This window comes from Oenanthe melanoleuca, chromosome 5 (genome assembly GCF_029582105.1).
Source record: "Oenanthe melanoleuca isolate GR-GAL-2019-014 chromosome 5, OMel1.0, whole genome shotgun sequence".
Taxonomy (NCBI): Eukaryota; Metazoa; Chordata; class Aves; order Passeriformes; family Muscicapidae; genus Oenanthe; species Oenanthe melanoleuca.
Window position 1 is genome coordinate 38,929,484 of NC_079339.1, and position 16,753 is coordinate 38,946,236.

At 40.0% G+C, this 16,753-nt stretch overlaps 1 protein-coding gene across 5 annotated transcripts in view; it reads left to right on the forward strand.

Moving 5' to 3' along the window:
• TTLL5 (tubulin tyrosine ligase like 5) overlaps positions 1-16,753 on the forward strand; it is a 116,606-nt gene that overhangs the window by 66,670 nt on the left and 33,183 nt on the right. The gene's annotated exons all lie outside the window — the stretch shown is intronic.

Consider the following 16,753-nt stretch of genomic DNA (forward strand, 5'->3'; position numbering starts at 1 on the left):
AAGGAGGATCTTTTCCAGCATAAACAGTTCTATGATTCTAAGGGCTTAGTGATGGTTCCTCTCAGGCTTAGAAACTAGCCTGATGAAAATAGCTATGTTCCCAGAGCTGTCAGGTTCCTGGTGAAATAAGGGCACAGATGAACATGGTGGATGAGAGGGAAATATCTGTTTTTCCTTTATCATTTCCCATCCCTGCATCTGTAAGTTTAGGTTTACTGGCATTGAGACGTATATGCAGAATGCAAGCTTAGACCTGATGCTGCAAAAATTTCCACTAAGTCCTTATATTCATGCTTTTTTCTTGAATATCAAGTTTAGATTGTTGAGAGATAGAACAGTGTTTATCAGAGTTTCTTTTTCAGATATCTTCTTTATTATTCTATATTAATTTTTGGGCATTGGAATTTATATTTGCACCTTGTACACTCTTGGGAATCAGGGCAGGGGACTGATTCTGCAGTAAAACCATTCTTTCTGTGATTCAAAGAGCAGCAAGGTTTACTTGCAAGAGTCTGAATCTTGGAAGCTTAAGAACAAGGAAAACTTGCTGCAGTAAGCAGGCTGGAATACAAGCCCAAGTCTGCTGGAGACTTGAGTTTCTTCCTTTGCCACTCCAGTAAAGAATATTGATTCCTTTGCCAAGTTGTTCATTTTTGTCTTTTAAAACAGAATAATAAAGTAGAGCTTCTCCAAGACATGAGTCTAGGTCTTGAAAGCACTGTGTACATGAAAATACTGATTTTTTTCACTGGTACCTGAATGGTACTGGAAAATGGAGGGAAGTGAGAGGGGGAGAAACACAGTGTAGAAGGCATGTGATCTGAGTGGTGATCCTTTCCCAAAGGAGTCCTTCAATAGAAAGATTGTGGTGAGTTTTGGAAAGCTCAAGTAAAATTGCTTTTATTTCATCAGTCACTACTTTTCATCCTGCCTAAAGAACAGGAATGTGAGAAATGAATTCCTGGCCTGTTTCTGTTCCAGCACAATGTTTGCCTCAGGGGTTTAAAGTTATTGAAAGAAGTGGTGGTGATTCTGCTCTTGGACCCCATCCAGGCAAGCTATTACCTAGTCCAAATAAAGAACCTATCCAACAGGTGTAAACTGCCTTCTCCTCCTACATGGCTGGGAGAGCAGCAGCATGCAGGCTGTCCTAGAGCTTCCATTCCCTTTTCAGCTCTGTTTGCACCTTTGCATGGGCTCACGACAGAACTGTAAACCCCAGCACTAATGCCCAGAACACTCTGAATGACTTCCAGGGCGGTGCCTCATCTAGCATTGTGTGCAGAGTTTAATGCCTTTAGTTAAAGCCTTCTGTTTTATTTTGTACAGCAATCTGAAAATACTTCAGACTTTTCCAGTAACAACTGATAGAAGATGCCATCTTCAAACCTTTTATGAATCATTTAGTCTTTCATTACTTCAGTTGCTCTGTTTTTATCCTCAGAACAAGAGTCAGGAAGATGCCTTAAGACTCCCTATTGAATTATTTTACCTTCATGGCTGCTTTTATTGAATAGCCAAAATACTGGGAGTTAAAGAGTTTTGTGTAAATCTGGAAATGAAAAAAAATCTTGAGGCAGTGCTGGATTACTTAGTCTGTGAACTTGCATTTAATGAGAGAATTCTGAAAGGAATATCAAGGTTGTGATAAATGGAGATGGCTATCATGTATTGTAAATGCCTTTTTTGCTACTTGATTTGTTACATTGGAGCAAGCAATTCATAGAGGGTCATCTGATGGGTGTCAGCCTGTGCTCAGTGCTGGATGACTGAAGAAAAGCTTCCTTTTTTTGTTTCACTGAGATTCTCGTCTATCAGTTGCAGAATTCAGCAAGGATGGAAATACTCTGTGAATGGGTCTCTTATCTGGCTTGCATTTAGCTCCAGTTCAGATATCTGTCTCTGAAGTGCAATCCTCTCAGTTTTTATATGGCTCTGTAGTAAATTTAAGCCATTTTAATGCTGCTGGAGTTCATTAGAAAATTTTGGTTTGATGCTTACAAAACTGTAGGATTCAGGCTATTCTTTTAGACAAAGCACCTTGCCCCTTTAATTCCCACTCTCCCACTACTGATTTATCTAAATGTATCTCAAAAGAAGTTATCATTTATTTTCTTAATTCCTTTTCTTTGCATGAGATAAGGTGCCAAATTAGTGGTCTGCTTGCCAAAATGCAAAGGAGGTCTTGGGTTTGTAATACTGAGACAGAGGACCCTTCTAGATCTGTTAAAATGTTGTTATATAAATCTACACTGCTGTGCATTTTGAGATTTTTTTTGCCTCTTTCTATAAGCATTGCTACTGTTTCCACTCAAATGGTGGCCTAGCCTGTTGCTGCACCTGAGACAAGCCTACAGAGCTGCACAAGAGGTGAAATGTTCCAAGTTGTATGTGGCCTTAGTTCTGACTACTGTGACATGTCTGTCAACCTCTAACACATTTGCTGCAAACCTGCCTTTGTTGTCCTCTGTATATCAGTGAAGTTATGCCAAATCTGTTCTCTCCTTTAATCCTAATCCTGTCTCAGTGCCTTGTCTCAGTTCTGTCTCAGCTTCTCACTCAGTCCATTGGGCAGGATTGTCACTCCTTTACATTCTGCTGTAAAGGCATTAAATGGGATTACATGTTTTGTAGTACAGTTTTTAAAGATTACCATATATAATTTTTATCACAAATTTAGTGTGGTAATCCAAGGACCACAACCATGAAAGTGATTCCTCATTATCCAGTGCAATTACTAGTCAACTGAAGCTAACACATTAAAGCTGCTCTTGAAGAAGCATTCTCCTGAAAACATTCTTGGTTTCTTAATAAAGTAAAAAATCTGGTGTTCAACAGAATGAAACTTGTTCATTCAGAACATAAACTAGCTCTGAAGTACCTGTTGGCAAATGGCTGCATAATCCCTGGTTGCGAGGACAGGAGATGGAGGTCAGTAGACATTTCTGTCACCGGAATGTGCAGCTGCTATGCCACTATTTGTTGAAAAAGACAGTGGATTTCATCCCCTTGGGTTCCACAGGTCACTGAATCTCTAAGACCTGGACCAAAACTAGCAAGAAAGATTCTAGACGGTTTCTTGCAAAGTGGAGGCTACCTGGCTGCTCTCTGGTGCTGCATTTGCCAAGTGTTCAGAGCTATTTGTTTGCACAGCATCTAGGTGTAAGGTAACTTGGAGGCTCTGCTACACTGATGCCTGTGGGGGAAATGAAGGGAGAAAGCAGCAAGTACTGAGGGTTACACAGTAGGCCCTCAGTTCAGTTTGAGCAAACTGCAGTGACCTTAACACCTCCCTGGCTAAGCACTGCAGAAGTGCCAGAGCAGCAGCAGCCCAACAGCACTCTGCTAGCATAGCTACATCTGTTCCTTTTTCCCCAGAGTGCCTGTTTCTTCTCTTTTCTCTTTACCTTAATGCCTGAATTAATTCCATTTTTTTTTTTTTGAGGGGGTGTTCAGTGATTTTTCTGTGACCTCTGTCTGCTTTGCCTCAGCAGCTGTGTCATGCTGATTTTACCTGTGGTCCTCGAGAGTTAGGATTTCTGAGAGCCCCGAATTTGGGGTTTATTGCTTCCTGCTCAGAGGAGGTTTGAGGAGGGCAGGTAAAAAATAGGACTACTACCTGGATAGCTGTACATTTTTGCAAGTCACCCTGTTTACAGTTTGTGCATGTTCTTCTTCTCCCTGTGCATCCATGCGTATTTGTGCCTGTAACTCCTGCCTCAACAACCTCTTATCTTTTGTTGTTTGTTTGTTTTTTTTTTCTCCACACGTCTCCCAGGGTATCAGTGACAACTTGTTAAGTGTGGAAGTGAATTGACTGACTTAAACTTCAGAAATACATGGCTAGTCTTGTATTTTTTTTTTTCTATATATATATTGGTCACACTAAGGAAACTTGTGTTGTCAGGGCCAATTGCTCTCCATCCTGCTTGGAAATCACTCTGGGCCTCAGCACCATGGATTGGCACAGTCCTCAAGGATCCCTGCTTCCCACAGCTAGGCCTTGGCTCTGTCTGGCTGCAGCCTCCAGGAGAGGAAAGGCAGAAAGCTCGTGACTTGCCCAGACAGTCTGAGGCCTGGCCCTGCAGCCTCAGCTCCCCAGACGCTGTTGAGTCGGACTTGGCTGGCAGCCGCCGCGCTGTTACTTTTCCGAGGTAATAAGTGAGATTAATCACAGGACCCTTTCCAGAGGCAGAGGAGGTTTGTGCTGCATGCAGGGAGACCATAGGAGCCAGTGCTGTGAGCTGGAGGCGAAAACTGGGGCCTCACAGCAGGGCAGAGCAGGGCAGCAGTGGAGCTGTGCAAGTGTGGCCGCTCCACTCAGCTGCTTCTGGAGGCATTGCTGGAGCTGCAGCCTGGTGCCTCTCCTGGATGGGCCCTGGCTGAGCACAGGGGCACAGTGCCTGCACTGTCTTTGTCTGCTGGCCTTGGGCAATTACATTTGCTGCAAATAACTCTCAAAATTTGAGAGGGACCAGGCTTCTTTTGGATTGCATGACTTGCAGAGGAGAAATGAGCATCTTTCCTACTACTCCCTACAGCGTACTGTGGAGAGCAAGCAGCCCATATTGATAGGTGGAGGGGAGCAAAAGGGGTCTCCTACCTTCTCTCAAACCAATACTGCATAATGATTTTGGGTTTCCTCTTTTCAGCTGCCTCCACAAACTGACCTTACCTTAATGTAAACAGGATTTGCTATCCAGGACTGGGCTGCTCATTTCTTCAATTGTCTCATCCTCTGCTTCAGAGCAACTATCTCCACTGCCATCAGTACAGAAAATATTGTGATGGGCAGCAGGGAAATTCCCTTTCTGAGAGGGAGATAATTTTTTTTTTTTTTTTTTTTTTCCCCCCCCCGTCTGCTAACATCTGGCATGTAGTTCTTGCAATACTTTGTTGTACATAGTGTAGTGTGGATATTGTCATTATCATATATTTTATCTTCTGCAAAGAATGTAGTCCCATTGTTGTAGTGGTGTGTTCCACAGGTGGTGCATATTATGCTAAAGTTTCTTTTTTAATTTTTTTCCCAAATTTTGCCAAAAGTCTCTTTACCTGTAACAAGATCAAATGAAGGCAAACAGAAATGCTTGATTTCTTTTTCTGCACTATTTATTCTCTATCATCATCTCCCTTCTTGTTTGTCTCTCCTAAGCTAAACAGTTCCATTCTTTTCAAATTCTAAATGGAAATCTTCCTGGCCCTCTAATAATTGCCTGGCTGTCTTTATGGAGATGACAAGAAATTAAGAGTACATCAAGGAGGGGGAAAACATTCATGTAAAAAACACTAATGTATCTTTAATTTCTATCTCAACTTACATACAGAAATATCTTGTTGGCTTCTGACCATACTAAACACTGAGTTTTTTATTCATATACAGTTGTTTTTCTTTGATTATTATAATAAATGTCGAACTGAGCAACAGGTATAAGAAGTTCATTTTTTTCAGGAATTTTTTTTTTCCTTTTCCCATTCCTTGCTAGGCAACTCTTCCTGCACTGGTGGATTTTGTTGGCTGTAATGGAACTTGCTTCATCTTTTCTGTTCTATCAAACACCTCATTCAATATGGAACAAGTTGAAATCTTCTAGTGTCTTGCACTACTTGTTCCCCCAGTTATCCCTGATCTCGGAGGTCATTGAAGTACACTGTATCAGTTCATGTTGCAAAATGACCAGCATATCTTCCTTTCCACTGCATTTATTTAAACCTCCCATTCACCATTAAAATAGTTGTTTTCCAGAGTGGTTTTCAGAGGGTTAATGTGCTTGTAGTTCTCATGGGAGAGATCTACTCTGCTCCTTACATTCTTGTAGGAATGAGGGTACCCTATATTCTGGTGCTCTGTAAGAGTGGCTCTGGCTCCAGCAGCCTTCCTCTCTAAAGGAGTTCTGAAAGGGTTACAGGGGAGCCTTGGCTGTTTCTTTGAGCTATTTGGAAAGGACGGGCCTCAGACAGCTTGGCAGGAACCTGAGGCCCTGTTTTTTCCAGCCCAGCCCTTCCTTCTGCACAGAGCTGTCAGGGAATCCCACGAATGTCTGGTTTTTCCCCTTTCCTGATTCTTTTAACAATATTTTTATCCATCTGTGACTCTTCCTCACACAAGGATCTCAAATTTTATCCATTGATTTGCCTTGCACGTAGTGGACTATAAATGAAAGCTGTGCTACCATGCCATAACTTTTGGAATTAGTTCACAGTTGTGCAGCTGAGAAGGGCATTGGGAAGTTTCCCAGAAGAATGTCCTTTCTGGCATTGATCTTAGGGCAGGTCCATCTGGCCTAAGAACTGAGGGATTGAACGGGCCCATCTTTGAACTGTGCTATTCTTGTGTGTTACAGTGAGGCACTCTGAAATCTTGGGGCTGCATGTTCTGTATCCTCCCTATCAGACATACAGAATGCTGCTTTGTAGAAATGGAAATCCCCTTTGTAAACCAGGCTTATGAAAGACAAGATATGGTTAGTGACTTTTCCTTCATTTGCCTCATGCTCTCTTGGACTGTCCTGAAGTTGAAGTCATTGTGAATATTTGGAGATTTCCAAGTTTGCACTGTACATTTTCACTTCAAGAAAATGGAGGTGTAGTGGGTAGAGTGAGAAGGGAAGTTTGGTTACTCATGAGAGCAAAGGTCTTGAACATCTGTATTGAAGACATTGGTGTTGTACAGCTGAGGAAGAGAAATTGAATTGGGATTATATTGCTATCTCAGTAAGCCTGTCCAATGCTGAGAGAAGGGTGTGATCTGAGTTCCATGTAGAAAGACTTCCAGAAGGCAGCCCTCCTGTGGGGCAGTCCCTGGACAACCCTACAAAGTCAGCAGCCAAAGGGCCTGGAATCAAGCTCAGTTGAGTTAAGGGTTTCAGTGACCAAGTACAAATGCCAGAGCAGGAGGTAGCAAAAGGGGCCAAAGGGTTTTCCTTCCTACTAGGCTTTGTTTTGGAGCTATCTTCCATTGTGCAGTGAACTTTCCACCAGCAATGCACATTCATATTTTCCATCCAGACCAAGGTCATGCTTTAGCTTGGCTTCCTCAGGATGAGCAATCTTCTTTTTGGTGTTTTGTACGGTGATACAAAAGGGAAATCCCTGCGAAAGCATGAAGAAACCCCTTTCCTGTCCCTGAAAATGTTAGCTGGCCTTTCCTGTGAAGATTCTGATTTCACCTAATTTCCCCTAGCTCTCTGACTGATAAAGTTTGGTAGCTGACACCAGAGTTTGCAAATTGCATGCTGTTGGCTCTATGTCAGTCTGTTATTCTCTGGGGTTTCTCTGGGCTGCAGGTATCAAGCAGCAGCTGTTTGTGAGCCATGCAGGGATCCAGTGTTTAACAGTGTCTTTTTTACAAGGGGAAGGGAAAAATGTGAACAAATCAGTATTATTTCAGTTCCCCTGTGTATGTGGTGACAGCTTTGCTTGGTGATCCTGTTCAGTAGGTCCTAGGGGTAGGTATATTGTATAATATGAAGAAGATGCAGCAACTAGAACTCCACTGGGGAACACCAACCTTTTGTTTAGGTGATAGTGTGGCTTATAATAATGAGGAACATTTTGGCTTACTAGTACTTTTTTAGTCTCTACCCAACACTGGATACCATCAGCCATTGAGTAGTTTGACCAAACTCTGGGTAAGAGAACTTTGGTTGGTAATGAGCAAGCAAGCTCACCCAAAAAAGCTTGTTACTGGATTTTCCAGAACCAGTGCAAATTACAAGAATTTTTAAATGCACTGTTAAGGCTGGACTGTGCAGTGTCAGGATGAAAATGTCAAGAATAATTTATTACAAGCAGTTATTTCTAGGATTTAATTTTGTAACAGTAGTTGAAAGATATGTTCTTAAAAAAAAAAAAAAAAAAAGGCAGGAGAGAGTGAGCAAAAAAGCTAGGTAGTTCTAAAAGATATCAGTTTCCAGACATTCTCCAAATGCACATATGGCATTTTTATGAATATTTCTTATCCAAGAATTGTTCACAGCAAACCAGGTGGGAAGATGCCAGGCCAGGCAGGCTGATTCAAATCTATTTAAAACTGGCACTGAGACAACAACCTTTAGTAAAAGGAATTTAAAACTAAGAGAGCTCTGTTGGATGGTTGAGCATGTGAACAGGCTCCCCAGGGAAGTGAGGAGCCTGCCAGAGTGTTTGAACAATACTCTTGAGCACACAGTGGGACTCTTGGGGTGTCCTGTGCACAGCCAGGAGCTGGATGTCAGTGATCCTTGTGGGTCCCTTCCAACTCAGAACATTCTATGATTCTGTGTTGCTTGGCTTCTTTGCTTGAATTTCAGATTGCATCTGGCTCAGTACATGTCTTCTACTCCCCTTTCTATCTTTCTGCTCTCTGGCACATGGGACTTAACTGAAAAGTTAGTCAAAGAAGATCTGGCAGTGCTGCACATGCTGTTGGCAGCTGTCTGTCAGGCATACTTTGCCTGGGCAAGATTCATCCTTTAAAGCAAAAGGGCTGTGACTTTCTTGGTCCAAACCTTTTGTATGCATAAAGATTTCTTTATTTGCTTGCTTCTGGAAAAAAAATAGAATCTTCTCTGTGAAGAATGAAGCCAAGTTGGGGCATGAATGTCTTCAGTGCTGAAAATTTGAGTCTTCTCAAAATTCAGCTCAGAAAATTTTCATGTTTGTTAGACTATCTAAAAAGAGGAGGGAATTTCAAGTCTGGACCATCTGTTTCTTTTTTTCTATTTGGATAAAGATGCTGATGGGTAAAGAGTTGCCAGCTTATCTTCATTTAGCATTTTGAAAACTTGAACATGAAGAGATTTTAAATGGAGTAAGTTTATGAATTTTGTTTCTTGCTACTGGTACTTAATTCAGAAAAACTATTCACAGTCAAAATCTGAATTTTAAATGAAAATTTTTCATTACCTATTAAAGACCATATACTCCTTAGTGGAGTGACTTACACTTCCCATTGCAGTTTCCTGAAACTTCTCAAGCTGTGGTGTTAGAAAAAGCTTGAAATAACTTGTTAGAAAGAATGTTCTGTTCAATAAATTTCTGATCTTAGCTCTGCTAGACACTTGGGTGTGATTCTTTGACAGTCTTATAATGCTAAAGATTCTGGCTTCTCTGTAATTATCTTTGGATGGATCATAATTTGAACAACAATTAAAGGCTTTCTGATTCAGGCAGTCAACATGACAAAGAGAATATAATCTCATCTTTTGTGAAGAAAACAGTAAATTGAACAGTGTGTGAGAGAGGTTTAAGTGCAGGCCCAAAAACTCAGCCCCAAAAGTGATTCTTCTTAGACTTTGCTGTTGTTAAGATTCAGTGGTTTAATGAGCACATCCCTTTCCAGTAAGGAACTGCATATAATATATCTAAGATATTCTCCAGAAAAGTGAGATTTAGGTTTCTACTGTCAGTGATCCCCCAGACTTCTGTTTTCAAGATTCCTTATCAGAAAATCAAGGAAGTTTAGACTTATCCCTTAGGAAATTCCAACAAAGGCTGCCAATTAAGATTTTTTGGAACAGCTATCTTTCATAGAGTTTGGTTTTGCATATTGACAATTTGCTTATCTTTCTTCAAAGCTGAAAAACCTCAAGGAGGAGATGTGTTTTAATGTGGAAATAATTTTGCTAAAAAGTCAATGGGAATATTAACTTCTCTCTTATCAAAGTTCACAAAAAGTTAATTTTTTTAATTTTAATTTCTATAAGTGAGCACATATAACACATTTAAAAGTATTAGGCAAAATAATAGATACTGGTAAAATAATTTTGAAAACCCAGTTTTAGTAGTTGGATTATTCTGGTATATTTAAAGAAACTTGGATCCAATCCATCTTTAGTCATTTAAATATCTTGTTTTTCTGTTCAGGACATTGTTTGCATAACTGATTTTGTCTTTTTCAAAGGTCAGAGTCATGTTTTTATTTGTTTCTGAAATCCCACTTTCCTGCTGCTGATAATAAAGTGAATGATTTATATATGAAAGTATCCTCTATTATAAAGAGAACAAAATTTATACATCAATTTCTAGGTTGTTTTGAGGTGTAGGAGACAAACTATGGTTCATGTAGTACAGAGGTTTTCTCTGTTGATATTTTCTAAATAGAAAAAAAAGAAAAGTTAACACTCTATGTTCTCTAAAGCATTGCAAGTCCTGGATATGAGTGTAGACATTGCTGAGAAACATTTCTGTGAAAGGGAAAAGAACTGTGGTGCTGGGTATTTTGCTGTTTACATGTTTTACTCTGAAATTACCTGAACTCCTGACATCATGTAACACTATGAATTGTGAATTGTTGCGCTTGTTGCTACGCAAGGCATAGTTGTTTGTGTATTCTTTGTCAAAATCTCACTTATGTGTTTATGATGTATGTTGTTTGGTAGCAAAACCAGGTACCAACTGCTTGTGTCATTTACTTTCAGATTTTTTCTAACACTGTTACCTTTATGTGAGGTCTTGCTTACTGTCTTATGCTCCAACTGGTCTATAGAGCCTTAAACAAACTACACAACATGAAGGTTAACCTCTTTGCAAATGTTTCAGTATTCACCTCAAACCTCCTGGAGGCCTGTTTGGACTCTCATCTGCCTGTACTGCATATGAATTTTCTCTGAAATGTACTAGTTGTAGTACATGTAGTCTAGTACTAGGCCTTTGAGTCTGCTCTATTTAGAACATTTGCTGAAACTTGATGAAAGGCATCAAATATAGACAAGCAGCATATAATGGAGATTTCTTGATGGACACTGTTTTTATTTTCCTTGCTTGATGTGTATTATCTATGTTAGCAGGGAAGTATTGAAAGGACATTTTTCCATGAGTGGCTGGGGTATTTTAGTCTGCCCTTTTAAGGGGTTAGCATCTGCATCTTTGATGTGTTCATGCTCAGAATTGCATCAAATCACTTGGTGGAATTCCTGGGACAGAGATTCCATGGTTCCCATCTGTGTTCCTGAGTCTGGGAGCTTCTGACTAATTATACAATTTTCTCTGTACTTGTAGGAAACAATTTAATTTTGGCCCTAGAAAAAGGGATTGGGTTGGAATGGAATAGAGGATTGTGTAACTTTTTTCATGTTTAACCACGAATTCCACAAATGAAAGCTATTGCACTTCCTCTGAAGATACCTACTCTTGCCTTTTGGTTCTCAGAGTCAGTAGAAATATTCAACCCCCATATACAGTCCAAAAAGATCAATCAATTGAAAGGCTTGCCCAAATCTGTCATTAATGAATCCAGCAAAATTTCATCTCAAAGGAAGCAGCACCATCCCTAGATACCTATACTCAAACCCCAAGGGGAAAAGATGGGTGTAGTATGCAGTTGGGATGGGCAGCAGAGCTGGCACATCACCATAGACTTTCTGTCCATGCTGGGGGAGAAAGCATCACAAATGCAGGTGCGTGATCACATGGAGGTAATTTAAAAGCTTTTTTCCTAGGTGTTGCAAACAGAACTAGTGCTTACAGTCTCTACCTCATATCCTACAGTTGTGGGTAGAGACAGAAATCTCATGAAAAAAATTTCAGGCAATGGGTGATCAAGTTTTATGCAACTTTTGAACATCTTCCGCAGACAGGATCTGACAGAGAGGGATCTTTCAATGAGTACTGGACAAGTCTGGGAACAGTGTTTTAAAATATGCTGTCTCATCTCTTGCTACTGTACAATATAATTATCTTAACATCCTTTTACTCATCTTCCTCTAATGACAGACTTTGTCTGTCATCAGATGTATCAGTTTCCTGGAGAAAGATTTTTGTTGACCCAGTTTACCAAGATAGGCCTGAGCCTTTTCTGTAGTTTCAGAGTTTAATTACATATTTCTTGTTCTCAATGCTTAATTGTTTTCTGTCAGCTGGCCTTCTTGGTCAGCACGTGTGTTGCTGCCTGCTGAGGAAAAGGAGGCAACTGAATGATTTGGGGCTCTCCCATGATTTTCCACTGCACCACCTGTTTTGGAAATGGTTGTAGAATTGCCAAACACGCTGAAGTGGTTACATGTACCAGCTCCTAAAGAAGCTGAAGGGGAGGAGTGGTTCTTGCCTGATGGGTTTTCAAAGGGAGCTGAGACTTTGATGTTCTGTTTTAGCAGTTGCTAGATATAGTGCCTCAGCCCTATGCAGCACTTGTGGCCCAGCCTTCATGCATTGTATTCTTCTTTACACTACCAGAGTGGAGAGAAGAAAATAAAATTAATTAAACCAAGAGTATGGCCATTAGCAATAGTGTTGCTTTGTTTTATTTTACAATTTGAATTATAGTGCCTTGTGTCTCATACTAGTGAAGTACCTTGCACTTAATTGGGTCTTTAGAGTAAGAAATATATTTCACTTCAGCTTTCTGTATCTTTCTAATTGCTTCTTCCTCACCCCTTCATTTTTATAACTGCTTCCAAAATAATTGTAGTCATTTTACTCTTTTGTTCTGTAATGACCACATAAAATAGGCAGAGATTTACATGTATGATGCACCAGAATTCTTTGCTTAGTCTAGAGGGACTGGGTTATCTTTCCAATAAGGATTGAGGGAGACAGGGAAATGTGGTGGTTAAACCAAGGCTTCAAAGCCTCTGTTAAAGCAGGAACAGACAGCACTCTGCTGTATCTGCTGAAGGCAGTTCGCTAGGAATTTCCCCTTTACTCACTTGACTCCTCACTGCCAGAAATAAGATGCTGTAACTCAATTTATTCCATTAATATTGGACTTCTTTGTGGTAATATGAACTCCTCTCTGATTTTGTGTGTTGAGATATTGCTTTAGTGGAAATGCTGGAGGCTAAGCTCTGTTTGCAGGTAAAGAGGCAGATAGATCCCAATAGTAGTGGTGAAAGGGGGACTGTATTCTGTGTAGTTGAAAAATTAAGAGACCAAAATTGTGATAAACTGGAATGGTGTCTTTTGGCAAGGCAGTACACTTCTGTGATATTGATCTCTGATAGACAAAGTCCAAAAAAATGGGGAGATTCTCGCTCTGCAGTATTAGCTTTTCCAGATAAGGCTGTATAAATAAATACAAACCTTTCTAGTCTTTTTTTGCAGTTCTTTATGATACAATTCTGGTATGTCATCACCCAGGCAATAAAGGGGGACAGATGTATAGAAATTTTTGGGAGGGAAATGCTACTATTGGTTTTTTGTCTTTTCTTTAGTGCTAGCTCTAGAATTTCTAAATTTTTTATCTTCCCATATTAAAAATCAATAACACCTAAATCAAAATTGAACCTGCCATTCTGTTCTGAAGTTTTTTTCTTAGATTACATTTTAGCTATCCACCAAACACATCATATTTGCTCTTTTCTGAAAAATAGTTTCCTCCAAGTGGGGTGTCTTTGAGGATTCTTAGAAGGAACGCTACAGACCTGGAAAACTCCTGTCACTTTTAGCCTGAGAAAATTATTGCTAGGAATCTGTGCTATCTTAGTTGAAATAATTATAAAGTATCTTCCATTATGTCTAAGGAAGTTGGGTGGAGAAAAATAACACTTACTTTTTACAATACAAATACAGTGTTTTGTGGCCATCAATGGGGCTTGCAGTGATTTAAAAAAAAAAAAAAAAAAAAAAAAAAAGCTGTAAAGCAGCAAGCATCACACCCCTGGTGTTGCTTTGGTGTCAGTGTGCCATGCTGCTCTTTGGATGGCTGAAAGTCTATAACATGATAGTATCAATCTGTCGTCTCTGTATAAGAAAAAAACTCTTATATTTTTAAATTTCCTGCAATGTGTGGGAGAGGATGGTATCACTTGTGCAGCATATACAGTCACTGGGCCAGCTTCTTCCGTAGGTAACAACCCGTGCTGGATTCTCACTGTGTATTTGAGCTTATTCCACCAACATCCCCTGATTATATTTTACATGACTACTTTGTTACAGACTTTAGGAAGCATGTGCTGTCACAGACAGTCACCACTTCCCCTAGTCCATTGTTAAATGTTCAGGGAGCCATGGCAGGTGAATCGATCTTTGTACAGGAGGTGGAGGTAAAAGAATTCTCCCTTAGCTCTGACATAAACAAGCTGCAGAGGGAACATGAGGAGGAAAAAAATACATTTAACAGGTGGGATCACTCCTGGGTACAGTCTATTTTGTGTTATGCCTTGTTACCTTATGGAAATCTACTGAAGGGACAAGGAAAACAGAAACTGTATACATATGGAATTGAGTTTCTAACATAGGGCAGATAAGAATGCTAGAGGCACCACTTTGGCCAGCATGTATTGTCAGGCTTAGAGGACTGTGCAAGTCTTTTTATTGGGAAATTAACTCAGCTTCATTACATTGGGTGTAGGTTAATAAAATTCTGTTGTTTAAGGGTAGACGTCTTTTTAGGACCTTTACTTTGCCCTTGTCTCAGTGCTTGGAGAATTACTCAGAAACAAGAGACTGTTAACCACAAGCCTCCATCCTCACAGCAAATACTCAGAGAAGTGACAAAGAACGGAGAAGACTAGTTCTTGTTTTGTATTTTTTTTGTCTTCTTTACCTTATTTCAGCAGCTTGATATTAAACAGCTTCAGTTGTGTTACTGAATGGTAGCACGGCAGATGCATCATACTGGGTCTCTACCTCTTTTACCTGGAACATTTTTTCTAATATAACTGTGGCCAGCTGGCTTTCAGGTGGCACTTGCCACAATCCCTGATTAGGTGAATTTGTAGATGTTTGCTCAGGAAGTGCAGAACCAAGTCTAGTCTTCCCTTTAGGTATGTAGATTATAAATGTAGAGATGTTGCTTCTTTTGTGAAGTTCTCTTATCTGGCTATAGTTCTTGAAATGTATAGTCATGATGTCAGGCAACTGTATGCTTCAGCTGCTTTGTCCCCATAGACACATCATCTAAGCTGCCAGATTTATCAAGTCTTCTCTAAGAGACACTCATTAAGAGAGTCTTTATCTACCGCATAACAAGGTGATAGTTGTACTGAATGTCAAGCCAAGTTAGTTGCTTTATTAATTTCAGTGCAAATTTTATGGAACCTAGGGGCTTGATATGCTCTTTAGAGGTCTCAGTGTACTAGATATTTAATATTTAGACAACAAAATAGCCAAAGTAAAGTGCATGAGATGTCTCTACTGCTTGGTCATACAGCACTAAATTTTGTTTTGGCCTCAAGTGGTATGAGATCTGGACAGCACAACCCTAAGGAATTTTTAAGGTCCTCTAGTGTAAGACCAACCTGTGCTATGTCTTTTGGGATACTGGTCATGGCAGGGACATTTAGCTCTGGGTAGGGGCAGGGCTTGAGTACTCTTCCCCCATCTCATTAATCCTAACCCTACAAAACTCAACAGCCTTGTTTTAATTTGTTTGTTTTTTCTTCTCAAGTGCTCTAGATTTCACCAGTTTAGCCCAATTGGAACTTTTCACTTGCCTCTTGGGATTTAAAGAGGAGCTTGAACTGCTTTCTCCATTCCCTGTTTTCTTACTCATTGGGATCTTGCAGCTGCTGATTGAGCACATATAGCAAAGAGCACCACGCTCCGGGAAAGCTTATGCAGGAGGAAGCTTAATGGAAAATATGAAAGGGAAAAAATGTGTTTGATGGACTTTTAATATAAAAAGGGGGTAAGAAAAGAAAAGGAGGAGGGGGAGATTTATTCACTGTAATAGGAACCAAATGTTGGCTGGGACAGCAGCTACAGTCTCACTCTTTCCCTGTAAACTCTACGAGCGGCTTTTCAAAGGCATTACAGGGTGCAGGGCTAATTTAGTGGTCCTGACTTAACCCCTGCCTCTCTAGAGAGAAGTAAGGAGTAGGGGTTTTCAGGAGAGATTAGTGACTTTAATTACAGGCTCAGTCAAAAGCATATTCTAGACAGATAAGTACCCATTTACTGTTTTCATTCTTGTGTGCTACTGCTGCTATCCACCAGTAAAAAGCAAAATCTGCTTGCATAAAGCACTAAAAAAGGCTTTATGTCTAGAAATAGAGCCTGTAAGTTTTTTTCAGTTTGGCTTTCAATAAACTTGTTGACAGTGAAAGAGAAAAAGTAGAAGAATATCATTATGACTCATGTTCATGAAGTTGGTTCTCTTGATTCTTGCTAGACTTTTACAGTGGAACCTCCTCAGTGAGGATTACCTTTCCCATCTATAAGTGGTGCAATGCTGCATCTAATTTTCTGGTGCCTTGATTCTGTGAAGTGTGTATATTCACACCAGAAACTCTGCCTGGACTAGGATAAGTGATCAAATTTAAGATAGCACTTAACACATGTTCTTAGTCTGAATGTTTTACCTTAAAAAAACAGATCCAGATAGTACAATGAGTTTAATTAATTGTGTCCACCCTGCTCTGTCTGAACTTCCTTGATGAATACTTTAAAACTGGGTGGGGTGTGTGGGACCACACAACACAGTTCAGGCAGTTGCATGTCAGAGTTAAGCAGGTAATCCTCCACAAAACTTCCTTGTGACAGCAAAATGATAACCAGGTTTTGGTTTTAGTATTACTGTATATATGTCTTGCTGTTAAAATATTTTTGCAGTCTCTGTGTTTGCTTGTGTGGAAATACATGCAAGAAACATGAAACCAGAAGAGCCTTCCACTCAGTAAAGCTCAAACCCTGTGTTTGCACTAATTGAGGGTAAAAAGGCTGTATGATTTTGTTAGTCTAGATCACTTGGAGGAAATATGCTCTTTATTATGCCTTCATTACCTTTCCAGTGACCTGATGAGCCACAAATAGGATGAAGGCACTGAACTTTGCAGTCAGTTGGCTGTTGGTTATCTTCTTGATTCAGTCTTTCTGCTAGTGAATTTCAGAGCTG